This window comes from Phyllobates terribilis, unplaced genomic scaffold, assembly GCF_046119375.1.
Source record: "Phyllobates terribilis strain yellow unplaced genomic scaffold, ASM4611937v1 Scaffold_737__1_contigs__length_740118, whole genome shotgun sequence".
Classification (NCBI taxonomy): Eukaryota; Metazoa; Chordata; class Amphibia; order Anura; family Dendrobatidae; genus Phyllobates; species Phyllobates terribilis.
Genome location: NW_027363497.1, coordinates 57873 through 71348, shown reverse-complemented (window position 1 = coordinate 71348; position 13476 = coordinate 57873). Strand labels below are relative to the sequence as shown.

General features: G+C 45.5%; 10 non-coding genes and 1 pseudogene across 10 annotated transcripts; all 11 read left to right on the top strand.

Moving 5' to 3' along the window:
• Positions 1-93: 93 nt before the first annotated feature.
• LOC141238455 (U2 spliceosomal RNA) lies at positions 94-284 on the top strand. The gene has a single exon (XR_012303939.1). It is a non-coding gene; the product is annotated as a U2 spliceosomal RNA (small nuclear RNA).
• A 1122-nt stretch (positions 285-1406) lies between these two features.
• On the top strand, positions 1407-1498 carry LOC141237987 (U2 spliceosomal RNA; annotated as a pseudogene).
• Positions 1499-2294: 796 nt separating this feature from the next.
• LOC141237975 (U2 spliceosomal RNA) lies at positions 2295-2489 on the top strand. The gene has a single exon (XR_012303491.1). It is a non-coding gene; the product is annotated as a U2 spliceosomal RNA (small nuclear RNA).
• Positions 2490-3607: 1118 nt separating this feature from the next.
• Positions 3608-3798, top strand: LOC141238442 (U2 spliceosomal RNA). Its single transcript, XR_012303927.1, has one exon. It is a non-coding gene; the product is annotated as a U2 spliceosomal RNA (small nuclear RNA).
• A 1119-nt stretch (positions 3799-4917) lies between these two features.
• On the top strand, positions 4918-5108 carry LOC141238430 (U2 spliceosomal RNA). Its single transcript, XR_012303916.1, has one exon. It is a non-coding gene; the product is annotated as a U2 spliceosomal RNA (small nuclear RNA).
• A 1115-nt stretch (positions 5109-6223) lies between these two features.
• On the top strand, positions 6224-6414 carry LOC141238418 (U2 spliceosomal RNA). Its single transcript, XR_012303905.1, has one exon. It is a non-coding gene; the product is annotated as a U2 spliceosomal RNA (small nuclear RNA).
• A 1119-nt stretch (positions 6415-7533) lies between these two features.
• On the top strand, positions 7534-7724 carry LOC141238407 (U2 spliceosomal RNA). Its single transcript, XR_012303894.1, has one exon. It is a non-coding gene; the product is annotated as a U2 spliceosomal RNA (small nuclear RNA).
• A 1117-nt stretch (positions 7725-8841) lies between these two features.
• Positions 8842-9032, top strand: LOC141238396 (U2 spliceosomal RNA). The gene has a single exon (XR_012303883.1). It is a non-coding gene; the product is annotated as a U2 spliceosomal RNA (small nuclear RNA).
• Positions 9033-10149: 1117 nt separating this feature from the next.
• On the top strand, positions 10150-10340 carry LOC141238384 (U2 spliceosomal RNA). Its single transcript, XR_012303872.1, has one exon. It is a non-coding gene; the product is annotated as a U2 spliceosomal RNA (small nuclear RNA).
• Positions 10341-11455: 1115 nt separating this feature from the next.
• Positions 11456-11646, top strand: LOC141238373 (U2 spliceosomal RNA). Its single transcript, XR_012303861.1, has one exon. It is a non-coding gene; the product is annotated as a U2 spliceosomal RNA (small nuclear RNA).
• A 1120-nt stretch (positions 11647-12766) lies between these two features.
• LOC141238362 (U2 spliceosomal RNA) lies at positions 12767-12957 on the top strand. The gene has a single exon (XR_012303850.1). It is a non-coding gene; the product is annotated as a U2 spliceosomal RNA (small nuclear RNA).
• Positions 12958-13476: the final 519 nt, after the last annotated feature.

The window sequence follows — 13476 nt, the reverse complement described above, 5'->3', positions numbered from 1 at the left end:
CATGTCTTCTTAACGGGAGTCCAGGTGGCCATCTCCACAAATGGACTTTTCAGAATCCTTGGGTGGCACCGTAGTCGGAAACCAATTCTGGTTATCGCTTCTCGGCCTTTTGGCTAAGATCAAGTGTAGTATCTGTTCTTATCAGTTTAATATCTGATACGTCCCCTATCTGGGGACCATATATTAAATGGATTTTTAGAACAGGGAGATGGAAAAAGAGCTTGCTCTGTCCACTCCACGCATTGACCTGGTATTGCAGTATCTCCAGGACCGGTGCACCCCTTCTTTAATGCAGTTTCTAAAATCAGAAAGAATTGAATTCAATGCTTTTTGTTCATTTGGCTTGTTTGTCGGATTTTGGGATGGACTCTTTGGCTTTGCTTTTCTTCTCCTCATTGGATTTTTCATGTTAAAAGTTGCAGAAGCCAGATGACAAGCTCATTTTGGTTCAACTTCAGCAACTGTGCATTGCATTGCCATGTAATGTAATGCAATGCTATCTATCTAGCTCTCCCTCTATACTTCCTTTTGGATAAACAGACATATTAGGCAAGCATTTTGGAGCTTTCACCTAAATAACTATAGGTGGTGAGATAAGCTGCACAATATAATTGACCTTTCAGTATATTGTTGCACACACACCATCTATTTAGCAAATGCCCTTGTTATCAACAGCAGCCTTTTAAACTCACCTGAGCTAACAGGTATGTGAGCTGGTTACTCTGCTGCGCTTAAAATTTCTTTTTTGGTTTGCTACAATGCCTTTTCTGAAACGTTGTCTCCCTCTGCTGGAACACTGACTTCTTTCATTTAATGCCTGCAGACTATAAAAGAGAAACCAACCCAAAAAGTTTGGTTGATTAGTCTGTGGCATTCTTTTAAACTGTTGCTTATGGCGGTCTCTGTGAGCTTCTCAGTGACATTCAGCCATCCAGGTATCCCGCCTGCAGTAGACGGAATGTGGCAATGGAACGCTGGCTGCGCGTGTCATAATAGGCTCTGAGCCTTTATATACCTGCGCACAGCAGCAGCCACCTTCAGTCTGCTGCTAGACAGCCAGCAGCAGCAGCAGCATCAGGAGAGGTAATTAATCAGCAACCCTCCTGCTAAGGGTAGACAGCTGCTCGTTCCACCCCCCCCCCCCCCGCCTTAATTGGTTCTCCTCCCTTCCAACGGTGTTGAGGCGGGTGGGAACAGCCGGGGGTTGAGGGTACTGTGCTAAAAGAGGTGGAGTTATGCAGATCTAAAACGCGTGGATTGCAGCAGCAGCAAGCCGAAAAGTGCAGGCATGTGAGGGATCTAGAGGTTGACAGCATGTCTTCTTAACGGGAGTCCAGGTGGCCATCTCCACAAATGGACTTTTCAGAATCCTTGGGTGGCACCGTAGTCGGAAACCAATTCTGGTTATCGCTTCTCGGCCTTTTGGCTAAGATCAAGTGTAGTATCTTTCGAAAAGGCGGTTTTGGATGTTGGCCGCCCTAGTAGATTGATACATTATGCACACTGGGGTTTAGGCGCTTGTTAGTACGCCAGGTGGCTAATATAGTCATCTGGTGGAAAGCATGGCCCCCCAGGATCGACGCCATTGGGCCGGGGAAGATCGAAAGCCCGAAGTGTGAAGTGCCCCAGGAGTGGTGACCCTGGGGTGCCTTAACTCACTGGGATTGGGAACCCCACTTGAGTTTATGGCACATTTGCACAAGCACTTCAAATTTTCTTTCTTCGCACACACCCTTATTCCGGGCCTTCTGGCCTTAGGATGGGGAATTTTTCAATTCCCGGTCGAAGGTCCGGGCAGTATTATACTGTGAAACCTTCACTATTTATTTAATTTCTTTGTCACTGTGTGTCCACTTATTCACGTGTGTCACGTCCTACTAGGATTTTGTCGGGATGCGGTTCCCTTACGGGTTCCTCTCTTGGCAGGTCTAGGGGGGGAGTGTGTGGCCATCAGGTTCCGCTCCCCCCTGAACCCCCCCTGGCTCTCCTCTTTTGGGAGGAGAGCGTTGTTGGCTCCCCTCTTCCGGGAGGGGAGCACAGTCTTTGGCTCCAGTGCCTTGCTCGGGTGAGAACTCGGGCAGGTGCAGGGGGTAAGATTGGGTCGCCTCTGGCTTCGGCTGGAGGTGGCTTTTTGTCCCTGTTCCTCGCTGTGGCCTTTTGGCTCGGAGGGACGGGGAATGGTTTGGGGGACCCTTCTCCTTTTGGAGAGGGTTTCAAGAAGACCAGCATCCTAGTGCACTTTTTTTGTGGCACTTGTCACTTTTTTAAGCGCACTCGGGTTTTGTACACGAATTCGGGCTTTCGATAGAAAAAAAAAAAAGCAAAAAGAAAAAAAATCTGTTCTTATCAGTTTAATATCTGATACGTCCCCTATCTGGGGACCATATATTAAATGGATTTTTAGAACAGGGAGATGGAAAAAGAGCTTGCTCTGTCCACTCCACGCATTGACCTGGTATTGCAGTATCTCCAGGACCGGTGCACCCATTCTTTAATGCAGTTTCTAAAATCAGAAAGAATTGAATTCAATGCTTTTTGTTCATTTGGCTTGTTTGTCGGATTTTGGGATGGACTCTTTGGCTTTGCTTTTCTTCTCCTCATTGGATTTTTCATGTTAAAAGTTGCAGAAGCCAGATGACAAGCTCATTTTGGTTCAACTTCAGCAACTGTGCATTGCATTGCCATGTAATGTAATGCAATGCTATCTATCTAGCTCTCCCTCTATACTTCCTTTTGGATAAACAGACATATTAGGCAAGCATTTTGGAGCTTTCACCTAAATAACTACAGGTGGTTAGATAAGCTGCACAATATAATTGACCTTTCAGTATATTGTTGCACACACACCATCTATTTAGCAAATGCCCTTGTTATCAACAGCAGCCTTTTAAACTCACCTGAGCTAACAGGTATGTGAGCTGGTTACTCTGCTGCGCTTAAAATTTCTTTTTTGGTTTGCTACAATGCCTTTTCTGAAACGTTGTCTCCCTCTGCTGGAACACTGACTTCTTTCATTTAATGCCTGCAGACTATAAAAGAGAAACCAACCCAAAAAGTTTGGTTGATTAGTCTGTGGCATTCTTTTAAACTGTTGCTTATGGCGGTCTCTGTGAGCTTCTCAGTGACATTCAGCCATCCAGGTATCCCGCCTGCAGTAGACGGAATGTGGCAATGGAACGCTGGCTGCGCGTGTCATAATAGGCTCTGAGCCTTTATATACCTGCGCACAGCAGCAGCCACCTTCAGTCTGCTGCTGGACAGCCAGCAGCAGCAGCAGCAGCAGGAGAGGTAATTAATCAGCAACCCTCCTGCTAAGGGTAGACAGCTGCTCGTTCCACCCCCCCCCCGCCTTAATTGGTTCTCCTCCCTTCCAACGGTGTTGAGGCGGGTGGGAACAGCCGGGGGTTGAGGGTACTGTGCTAAAAGAGGTGGAGTTATGCAGATCTAAAACGCGTGGATTGCAGCAGCAGCAAGCCGAAAAGTGCAGGCATGTGAGGGATCTAGAGGTTGACAGCATGTCTTCTTAACGGGAGTCCAGGTGGCCATCTCCACAAATGGACTTTTCAGAATCCTTGGGTGGCACCGTAGTCGGAAACCAATTCTGGTTATCGCTTCTCGGCCTTTTGGCTAAGATCAAGTGTAGTATCTGTTCTTATCAGTTTAATATCTGATACGTCCCCTATCTGGGGACCATATATTAAATGGATTTTTAGAACAGGGAGATGGAAAAAGAGCTTGCTCTGTCCACTCCACGCATTGACCTGGTATTGCAGTATCTCCAGGACCGGTGCACCCCTTCTTTAATGCAGTTTCTAAAATCAGAAAGAATTGAATTCAATGCTTTTTGTTCATTTGGCTTGTTTGTCGGATTTTGGGATGGACTCTTTGGCTTTGCTTTTCTTCTCCTCATTGGATTTTTCATGTTAAAAGTTGCAGAAGCCAGATGACAAGCTCATTTTGGTTCAACTTCAGCAACTGTGCATTGCATTGCCATGTAATGTAATGCAATGCTATCTATCTAGCTTTCCCTCTATACTTCCTTTTGGATAAACAGACATATTAGGCAAGCATTTTGGAGCTTTCACCTAAATAACTACAGGTGGTGAGATAAGCTGCACAATATAATTGACCTTTCAGTATATTGTTGCACACACACCATCTATTTAGCAAATGCCCTTGTTATCAACAGCAGCCTTTTAAACTCACCTGAGCTAACAGGTATGTGAGCTGGTTACTCTGCTGCGCTTAAAATTTCTTTTTTGGTTTGCTACAATGCCTTTTCTGAAACGTTGTCTCCCTCTGCTGGAACACTGACTTCTTTCATTTAATGCCTGCAGACTATAAAAGAGAAACCAACCCAAAAAGTTTGGTTGATTAGTCTGTGGCATTCTTTTAAACTGTTGCCTATGGCGGTCTCTGTGAGCTTCTCAGTGACATTCAGCCATCCAGGTATCCCGCCTGCAGTAGACGGAATGTGGCAATGGAACGCTGGCTGCGCGTGTCATAATAGGCTCTGAGCCTTTATATACCTGCGCACAGCAGCAGCCACCTTCAGTCTGCTGCTGGACAGCCAGCAGCAGCAGCAGCAGCAGGAGAGGTAATTAATCAGCAACCCTCCTGCTAAGGGTAGACAGCTGCTCGTTCCACCCCCCCCCCCGCCTTAATTGGTTCTCCTCCCTTCCAACGGTGTTGAGGCGGGTGGGAACAGCCGGGGGTTGAGGGTACTGTGCTAAAAGAGGTGGAGTTATGCAGATCTAAAACGCGTGGATTGCAGCAGCAGCAAGCCGAAAAGTGCAGGCATGTGAGGGATCTAGAGGTTGACAGCATGTCTTCTTAACGGGAGTCCAGGTGGCCATCTCCACAAATGGACTTTTCAGAATCCTTGGGTGGCACCGTAGTCGGAAACCAATTCTGGTTATCGCTTCTCGGCCTTTTGGCTAAGATCAAGTGTAGTATCTGTTCTTATCAGTTTAATATCTGATACGTCCCCTATCTGGGGACCATATATTAAATGGATTTTTAGAACAGGGAGATGGAAAAAGAGCTTGCTCTGTCCACTCCACGCATTGACCTGGTATTGCAGTATCTCCAGGACCGGTGCACCCCTTCTTTAATGCAGTTTCTAAAATCAGAAAGAATTGAATTCAATGCTTTTTGTTCATTTGGCTTGTTTGTCGGATTTTGGGATGGACTCTTTGGCTTTGCTTTTCTTCTCCTCATTGGATTTTTCATGTTAAAAGTTGCAGAAGCCAGATGACAAGCTCATTTTGGTTCAACTTCAGCAACTGTGCATTGCATTGCCATGTAATGTAATGCAATGCTATCTATCTAGCTCTCCCTCTATACTTCCTTTTGGATAAACAGACATATTAGGCAAGCATTTTGGAGCTTTCACCTAAATAACTACAGGTGGTGAGATAAGCTGCACAATATAATTGACCTTTCAGTATATTGTTGCACACACACCATCTATTTAGCAAATGCCCTTGTTATCAACAGCAGCCTTTTAAACTCACCTGAGCTAACAGGTATGTGAGCTGGTTACTCTGCTGCGCTTAAAATTTCTTTTTTGGTTTGCTACAATGCCTTTTCTGAAACGTTGTCTCCCTCTGCTGGAACACTGACTTCTTTCATTTAATGCCTGCAGACTATAAAAGAGAAACCAACCCAAAAAGTTTGGTTGATTAGTCTGTGGCATTCTTTTAAACTGTTGCTTATGGCGGTCTCTGTGAGCTTCTCAGTGACATTCAGCCATCCAGGTATCCCGCCTGTAGTAGACGGAATGTGGCAATGGAACGCTGGCTGCGCGTGTCATAATAGGCTCTGAGCCTTTATATACCTGCGCACAGCAGCAGCCACCTTCAGTCTGCTGCTGGACAGCCAGCAGCAGCAGCAGCAGCAGGAGAGGTAATTAATCAGCAACCCTCCTGCTAAGGGTAGACAGCTGCTCGTTCCACCCCCCCGCCTTAATTGGTTCTCCTCCCTTCCAACGGTGTTGAGGCGGGTGGGAACAGCCGGGGGTTGAGGGTACTGTGCTAAAAGAGGTGGAGTTATGCAGATCTAAAACGCGTGGATTGCAGCAGCAGTAAGCCGAAAAGTGCAGGCATGTGAGGGATCTAGAGGTTGACAGCATGTCTTCTTAACGGGAGTCCAGGTGGCCATCTCCACAAATGGACTTTTCAGAATCCTTGGGTGGCACCGTAGTCGGAAACCAATTCTGGTTATCGCTTCTCGGCCTTTTGGCTAAGATCAAGTGTAGTATCTGTTCTTATCAGTTTAATATCTGATACGTCCCCTATCTGGGGACCATATATTAAATGGATTTTTAGAACAGGGAGATGGAAAAAGAGCTTGCTCTGTCCACTCCACGCATTGACCTGGTATTGCAGTATCTCCAGGACCGGTGCACCCCTTCTTTAATGCAGTTTCTAAAATCAGAAAGAATTGAATTCAATGCTTTTTGTTCATTTGGCTTGTTTGTCGGATTTTGGGATGGACTCTTTGGCTTTGCTTTTCTTCTCCACATTGGATTTTTCATGTTAAAAGTTGCAGAAGCCAGATGACAAGCTCATTTTGGTTCAACTTCAGCAACTGTGCATTGCATTGCCATGTAATGTAATGCAATGCTATCTATCTAGCTCTCCCTCTATACTTCCTTTTGGATAAACAGACATATTAGGCAAGCATTTTGGAGCTTTCACCTAAATAACTACAGGTGGTGAGATAAGCTGCACAATATAATTGACCTTTCAGTATATTGTTGCACACACACCATCTATTTAGCAAATGCCCTTGTTATCAACAGCAGCCTTTTAAACTCACCTGAGCTAACAGGTATGTGAGCTGGTTACTCTGCTGCGCTTAAAATTTCTTTTTTGGTTTGCTACAATGCCTTTTCTGAAACGTTGTCTCCCTCTGCTGGAACACTGACTTCTTTCATTTAATGCCTGCAGACTATAAAAGAGAAACCAACCCAAAAAGTTTGGTTGATTAGTCTGTGGCATTCTTTTAAACTGTTGCTTATGGCGGTCTCTGTGAGCTTCTCAGTGACATTCAGCCATCCAGGTATCCCGCCTGCAGTAGACGGAATGTGGCAATGGAACGCTGGCTGCGCGTGACATAATAGGCTCTGAGCCTTTATATACCTGCGCACAGCAGCAGCCACCTTCAGTCTGCTGCTGGACAGCCAGCAGCAGCAGCAGCAGCAGGAGAGGTAATTAATCAGCAACCCTCCTGCTAAGGGTAGACAGCTGCTCGTTCCACCCCCCCCCCCACCTTAATTGGTTCTCCTCCCTTCCAACGGTGTTGAGGCGGGTGGGAACAGCCGGGGGTTGAGGGTACTGTGCTAAAAGAGGTGGAGTTATGCAGATCTAAAACGCGTGGATTGCAGCAGCAGCAAGCCGAAAAGTGCAGGCATGTGAGGGATCTAGAGGTTGACAGCATGTCTTCTTAACGGGAGACCAGGTGGCCATCTCCACAAATGGACTTTTCAGAAACCTTGGGTGGCACCGTAGTCGGAAACCAATTCTGGTTATCGCTTCTCGGCCTTTTGGCTAAGATCAAGTGTAGTATCTGTTCTTATCAGTTTAATATCTGATACGTCCCCTATCTGGGGACCATATATTAAATGGATTTTTAGAACAGGGAGATGGAAAAAGAGCTTGCTCTGTCCACTCCACGCATTGACCTGGTATTGCAGTATCTCCAGGACCGGTGCACCCCTTCTTTAATGCAGTTTCTAAAATCAGAAAGAATTGAATTCAATGCTTTTTGTTCATTTGGCTTGTTTGTCGGATTTTGGGATGGACTCTTTGGCTTTGCTTTTCTTCTCCTCATTGGATTTTTCATGTTAAAAGTTGCAGAAGCCAGATGACAAGCTCATTTTGGTTCAACTTCAGCAACTGTGCATTGCATTGCCATGTAATGTAATGCAATGCTATCTATCTAGCTCTCCCTCTATACTTCCTTTTGGATAAACAGACATATTAGGCAAGAATTTTGGAGCTTTCACCTAAATAACTACAGGTGGTGAGATAAGCTGCACAATATAATTGACCTTTCAGTATATTGTTGCACACACACCATCTATTTAGCAAATGCCCTTGTTATCAACAGCAGCCTTTTAAACTCACCTGAGCAAACAGGTTTGTGAGCTGTTTACTCTGCTGCGCTTAAAATTTCTTTTTTGGTTTGCTACAATGCCTTTTCTGAAACGTTGTCTCCCTCTGCTGGAACACTGACTTCTTTCATTTAATGCCTGCAGACTATAAAAGAGAAACCAACCCAAAAAGTTTGGTTGATTAGTCTGTGGCATTCTTTTAAACTGTTGCTTATGGCGGTCTCTGTGAGCTTCTCAGTGACATTCAGCCATCCAGGTATCCTGCCTGCAGTAGACGGAATGTGGCAATGGAACGCTGGCTGCGCGTGTCATAATAGGCTCTGAGCCTTTATATACCTGCGCACAGCAGCAGCCACCTTCAGTCTGCTGCTGGACAGCCAGCAGCAGCAGCAGCAGCAGGAGAGGTAATTAATCAGCAGCCCTCCTGCTAAGGGTAGACAGCTGCTCGTTCCACCCCCCCCCGCCTTAATTGGTTCTCCTCCCTTCCAACGGTGTTGAGGCGGGTGGGAACAGCCGGGGGTTGAGGGTACTGTGCTAAAAGAGGTGGAGTTATGCAGATCTAAAACGCGTGGATTGCAGCAGCAGCATGCCGAAAAGTGCAGGCATGTGAGGGATCTAGAGGTTGACAGCATGTCTTCTTAACGGGAGTCCAGGTGGCCATCTCCACAAATGGACTTTTCAGAATCCTTGGGTGGCACCGTAGTCGGAAACCAATTCTGGTTATCGCTTCTCGGCCTTTTGGCTAAGATCAAGTGTAGTATCTGTTCTTATCAGTTTAATATCTGATACGTCCCCTATCTGGGGACCATATATTAAATGGATTTTTAGAACAGGGAGATGGAAAAAGAGCTTGCTCTGTCCACTCCACGCATTGACCTGGTATTGCAGTATCTCCAGGACCGGTGCACCCCTTCTTTAATGCAGTTTCTAAAATCAGAAAGAATTGAATTCAATGCTTTTTGTTCATTTGGCTTGTTTGTCGGATTTTGGGATGGACTCTTTGGCTTTGCTTTTCTTCTCCTCATTGGATTTTTCATGTTAAAAGTTGCAGAAGCCAGATGACAAGCTCATTTTGGTTCAACTTCAGCAACTGTGCATTGCATTGCCATGTAATGTAATGCAATGCTATCTATCTAGCTCTCCCTCTATACTTCCTTTTGGATAAACAGACATATTAGGCAAGCATTTTGGAGCTTTCACCTAAATAACTACAGGTGGTGAGATAAGCTGCACAATATAATTGACCTTTCAGTATATTGTTGCACACACACCATCTATTTAGCAAATGCCCTTGTTATCAACAGCAGCCTTTTAAACTCACCTGAGCTAACAGGTATGTGAGCTGGTTACTCTGCTGCGCTTAAAATTTCTTTTTTGGTTTGCTACAATGCCTTTTCTGAAACGTTGTCTCCCTCTGCTGGAACACTGACTTCTTTCATTTAATGCCTGCAGACTATAAAAGAGAAACCAACCCAAAAAGTTTGGTTGATTAGTCTGTGGCATTCTTTTAAACTGTTGCTTATGGCGGTCTCTGTGAGCTTCTCAGTGACATTCAGCCATCCAGGTATCCCGCCTGCAGTAGACGGAATGTGGCAATGGAACGCTGGCTGCGCGTGTCATAATAGGCTCTGAGCCTTTATATACCTGCGCACAGCAGCAGCCACCTTCAGTCTGCTGCTGGACAGCCAGCAGCAGCAGCAGCAGCAGGAGAGGTAATTAATCAGCAACCCTCCTGCTAAGGGTAGACAGCTGCTCGTTCCACCCCCCCCCGCCTTAATTGGTTCTCCTCCCTTCCAACGGTGTTGAGGCGGGTGGGAACAGCCGGGGGTTGAGGGTACTGTGCTAAAAGAGGTGGAGTTATGCAGATCTAAAACGCGTGGATTGCAGCAGCAGCAAGCCGAAAAGTGCAGGCATGTGAGGGATCTAGAGGTTGACAGCATGTCTTCTTAACGGGAGTCCAGGTGGCCATCTCCACAAATGGACTTTTCAGAATCCTTGGGTGGCACCGTAGTCGGAAACCAATTCTGGTTATCGCTTCTCGGCCTTTTGGCTAAGATCAAGTGTAGTATCTGTTCTTATCAGTTTAATATCTGATACGTCCCCTATCTGGGGACCATATATTAAATGGATTTTTAGAACAGGGAGATGGAAAAAGAGCTTGCTCTGTCCACTCCACGCATTGACCTGGTATTGCAGTATCTCCAGGACCGGTGCACCCCTTCTTTAATGCAGTTTCTAAAATCAGAAAGAATTGAATTCAATGCTTTTTGTTCATTTGGCTTGTTTGTCGGATTTTGGGATGGACTCTTTGGCTTTGCTTTTCTTCTCCTCATTGGATTTTTCATGTTAAAAGTTGCAGAAGCCAGATGACAAGCTCATTTTGGTTCAACTTCAGCAACTGTGCATTGCATTGCCATGTAATGTAATGCAATGCTATCTATCTAGCTCTCCCTCTATACTTCCTTTTGGATAAACAGACATATTAGGCAAGCATTTTGGAGCTTTCACCTAAATAACTACAGGTGGTGAGATAAGCTGCACAATATAATTGACCTTTCAGTATATTGTTGCACACACACCATCTATTTAGCAAATGCCCTTGTTATCAACAGCAGCCTTTTAAACTCACCTGAGCTAACAGGCATATGAGCTGGTTACTCTGCTGCGCTTAAAATTTCTTTTTTGGTTTGCTACAATGCCTTTTCTGAAACGTTGTCTCCCTCTGCTGGAACACTGACTTCTTTCATTTAATGCCTGCAGACTATAAAAGAGAAACCAACCCAAAAAGTTTGGTTGATTAGTCTGTGGCATTCTTTTAAACTGTTGCTTATGGCGGTCTCTGTGAGCTTCTCAGTGACATTCAGCCATCCAGGTATCCCGCCTGCAGTAGACGGAATGTGGCAATGGAACGCTGGCTGCGCGTGTCATAATAGGCTCTGAGCCTTTATATACCTGCACACAGCAGCAGCCACCTTCAGTCTGCTGCTGGACAGCCAGCAGCAGCAGCAGCAGGAGAGGTAATTAATCAGCAACCCTCCTGCTAAGGGTAGACAGCTGCTCGTTCCACCCCCCCCCCCGCCTTAATTGGTTCTCCTCCCTTCCAACGGTGTTAAGGCGGGTGGGAACAGCCGGGGGTTGAGGGTACTGTGCTAAAGAGGTGGAGTTATGCAGATCTAAAACGCGTGGATTGCAGCAGCAGCAAGCCGAAAAGTGCAGGCATGTGAGGGATCTAGAGGTTGACAGCATGTCTTCTTAACGGGAGTCCAGGTGGCCATCTCCACAAATGGACTTTTCAGAATCCTTGGGTGGCACCGTAGTCGGAAACCAATTCTGGTTATCGCTTCTCGGCCTTTTGGCTAAGATCAAGTGTAGTATCTGTTCTTATCAGTTTAATATCTGATACGTCCCCTATCTGGGGACCATATATTAAATGGATTTTTAGAACAGGGAGATGGAAAAAGAGCTTGCTCTGTCCACTCCACGCATTGACCTGGTATTGCAGTATCTCCAGGACCGGTGCACCCCTTCTTTAATGCAGTTTCTAAAATCAGAAAGAATTGAATTCAATGCTTTTTGTTCATTTGGCTTGTTTGTCGGATTTTGGGATGGACTCTTTGGCTTTGCTTTTCTTCTCCTCATTGGATTTTTCATGTTAAAAGTTGCAGAAGCCAGATGACAAGCTCATTTTGGTTCAACTTCAGCAACTGTGCATTGCATTGCCATGTAATGTAATGCAATGCTATCTATCTAGCTCTCCCTCTATACTTCCTTTTGGATAAACAGACATATTAGGCAAGCATTTTGGAGCTTTCACCTAAATAACTACAGGTGGTGAGATAAGCTGCACAATATAATTGACCTTTCAGTATATTGTTGCACACACACCATCTATTTAGCAAATGCCCTTGTTATCAACAGCAGCCTTTTAAACTCACCTGAGCTAACAGGTATGTGAGCTGGTTACTCTGCTGCGCTTAAAATTTCTTTTTTGGTTTGCTACAATGCCTTTTCTGAAACGTTGTCTCCCTCTGCTGGAACACTGACTTCTTTCATTTAATGCCTGCAGACTATAAAAGAGAAACCAACCCAAAAAGTTTGGTTGATTAGTCTGTGGCATTCTTTTAAACTGTTGCTTATGGCGGTCTCTGTGAGCTTCTCAGTGACATTCAGCCATCCAGGTATCCCGCCTGCAGTAGACGGAATGTGGCAATGGAACGCTGGCTGCGCGTGTCATAATAGGCTCTGAGCCTTTATATACCTGCGCACAGCAGCAGCCACCTTCAGTCTGCTGCTGGACAGCCAGCAGCAGCAGCAGCAGCAGGAGAGGTAATTAATCAGCAACCCTCCTGCTAAGGGTAGACAGCTGCTCGTTCCACCCCCCCCCCCCGCCTTAATTGGTTCTCCTCCCTTCCAACGGTGTTGAGGCGGGTGGGAACAGCCGGGGGTTGAGGGTACTGTGCTAAAAGAGGTGGAGTTATGCAGATCTAAAACGCGTGGATTGCAGCAGCAGCAAGCCGAAAAGTGCAGGCATGTGAGGGATCTAGAGGTTGACAGCATGTCTTCTTAACGGGAGTCCAGGTGGCCATCTCCACAAATGGACTTTTCAGAATCCTTGGGTGGCACCGTAGTCGGAAACCAATTCTGGTTATCGCTTCTCGGCCTTTTGGCTAAGATCAAGTGTAGTATCTGTTCTTATCAGTTTAATATCTGATACGTCCCCTATCTGGGGACCATATATTAAATGGATTTTTAGAACAGGGAGATGGAAAAAGAGCTTGCTCTGTCCACTCCACGCATTGACCTGGTATTGCAGTATCTCCAGGACCGGTGCACCCCTTCTTTAATGCAGTTTCTAAAATCAGAAAGAATTGAATTCAATGCTTTTTGTTCATTTGGCTTGTTTGTCGGATTTTGGGATGGACTCTTTGGCTTTGCTTTTCTTCTCCTCATTGGATTTTTCATGTTAAAAGTTGCAGAAGCCAGATGACAAGCTCATTTTGGTTCAACTTCAGCAACTGTGCATTGCATTGCCATGTAATGTAATGCAATGCTATCTATCTAGCTCTCCCTCTATACTTCCTTTTGGATAAACAGACATATTAGGAAAGCATTTTGGAGCTTTCACCTAAATAACTACAGGTGGTGAGATAAGCTGCACAATATAATTGACCTTTCAGTATATTGTTGCACACACACCATCTATTTAGCAAATGCCCTTGTTATCAACAGCAGCCTTTTAAACTCACCTGAGCTAACAGGTATGTGAGCTGGTTACTCTGCTGCGCTTAAAATTTCTTTTTTGGTTTGCTACAATGCCTTTTCTGAAACGTTGTCTCCCTCTGCTGGAACACTGACTT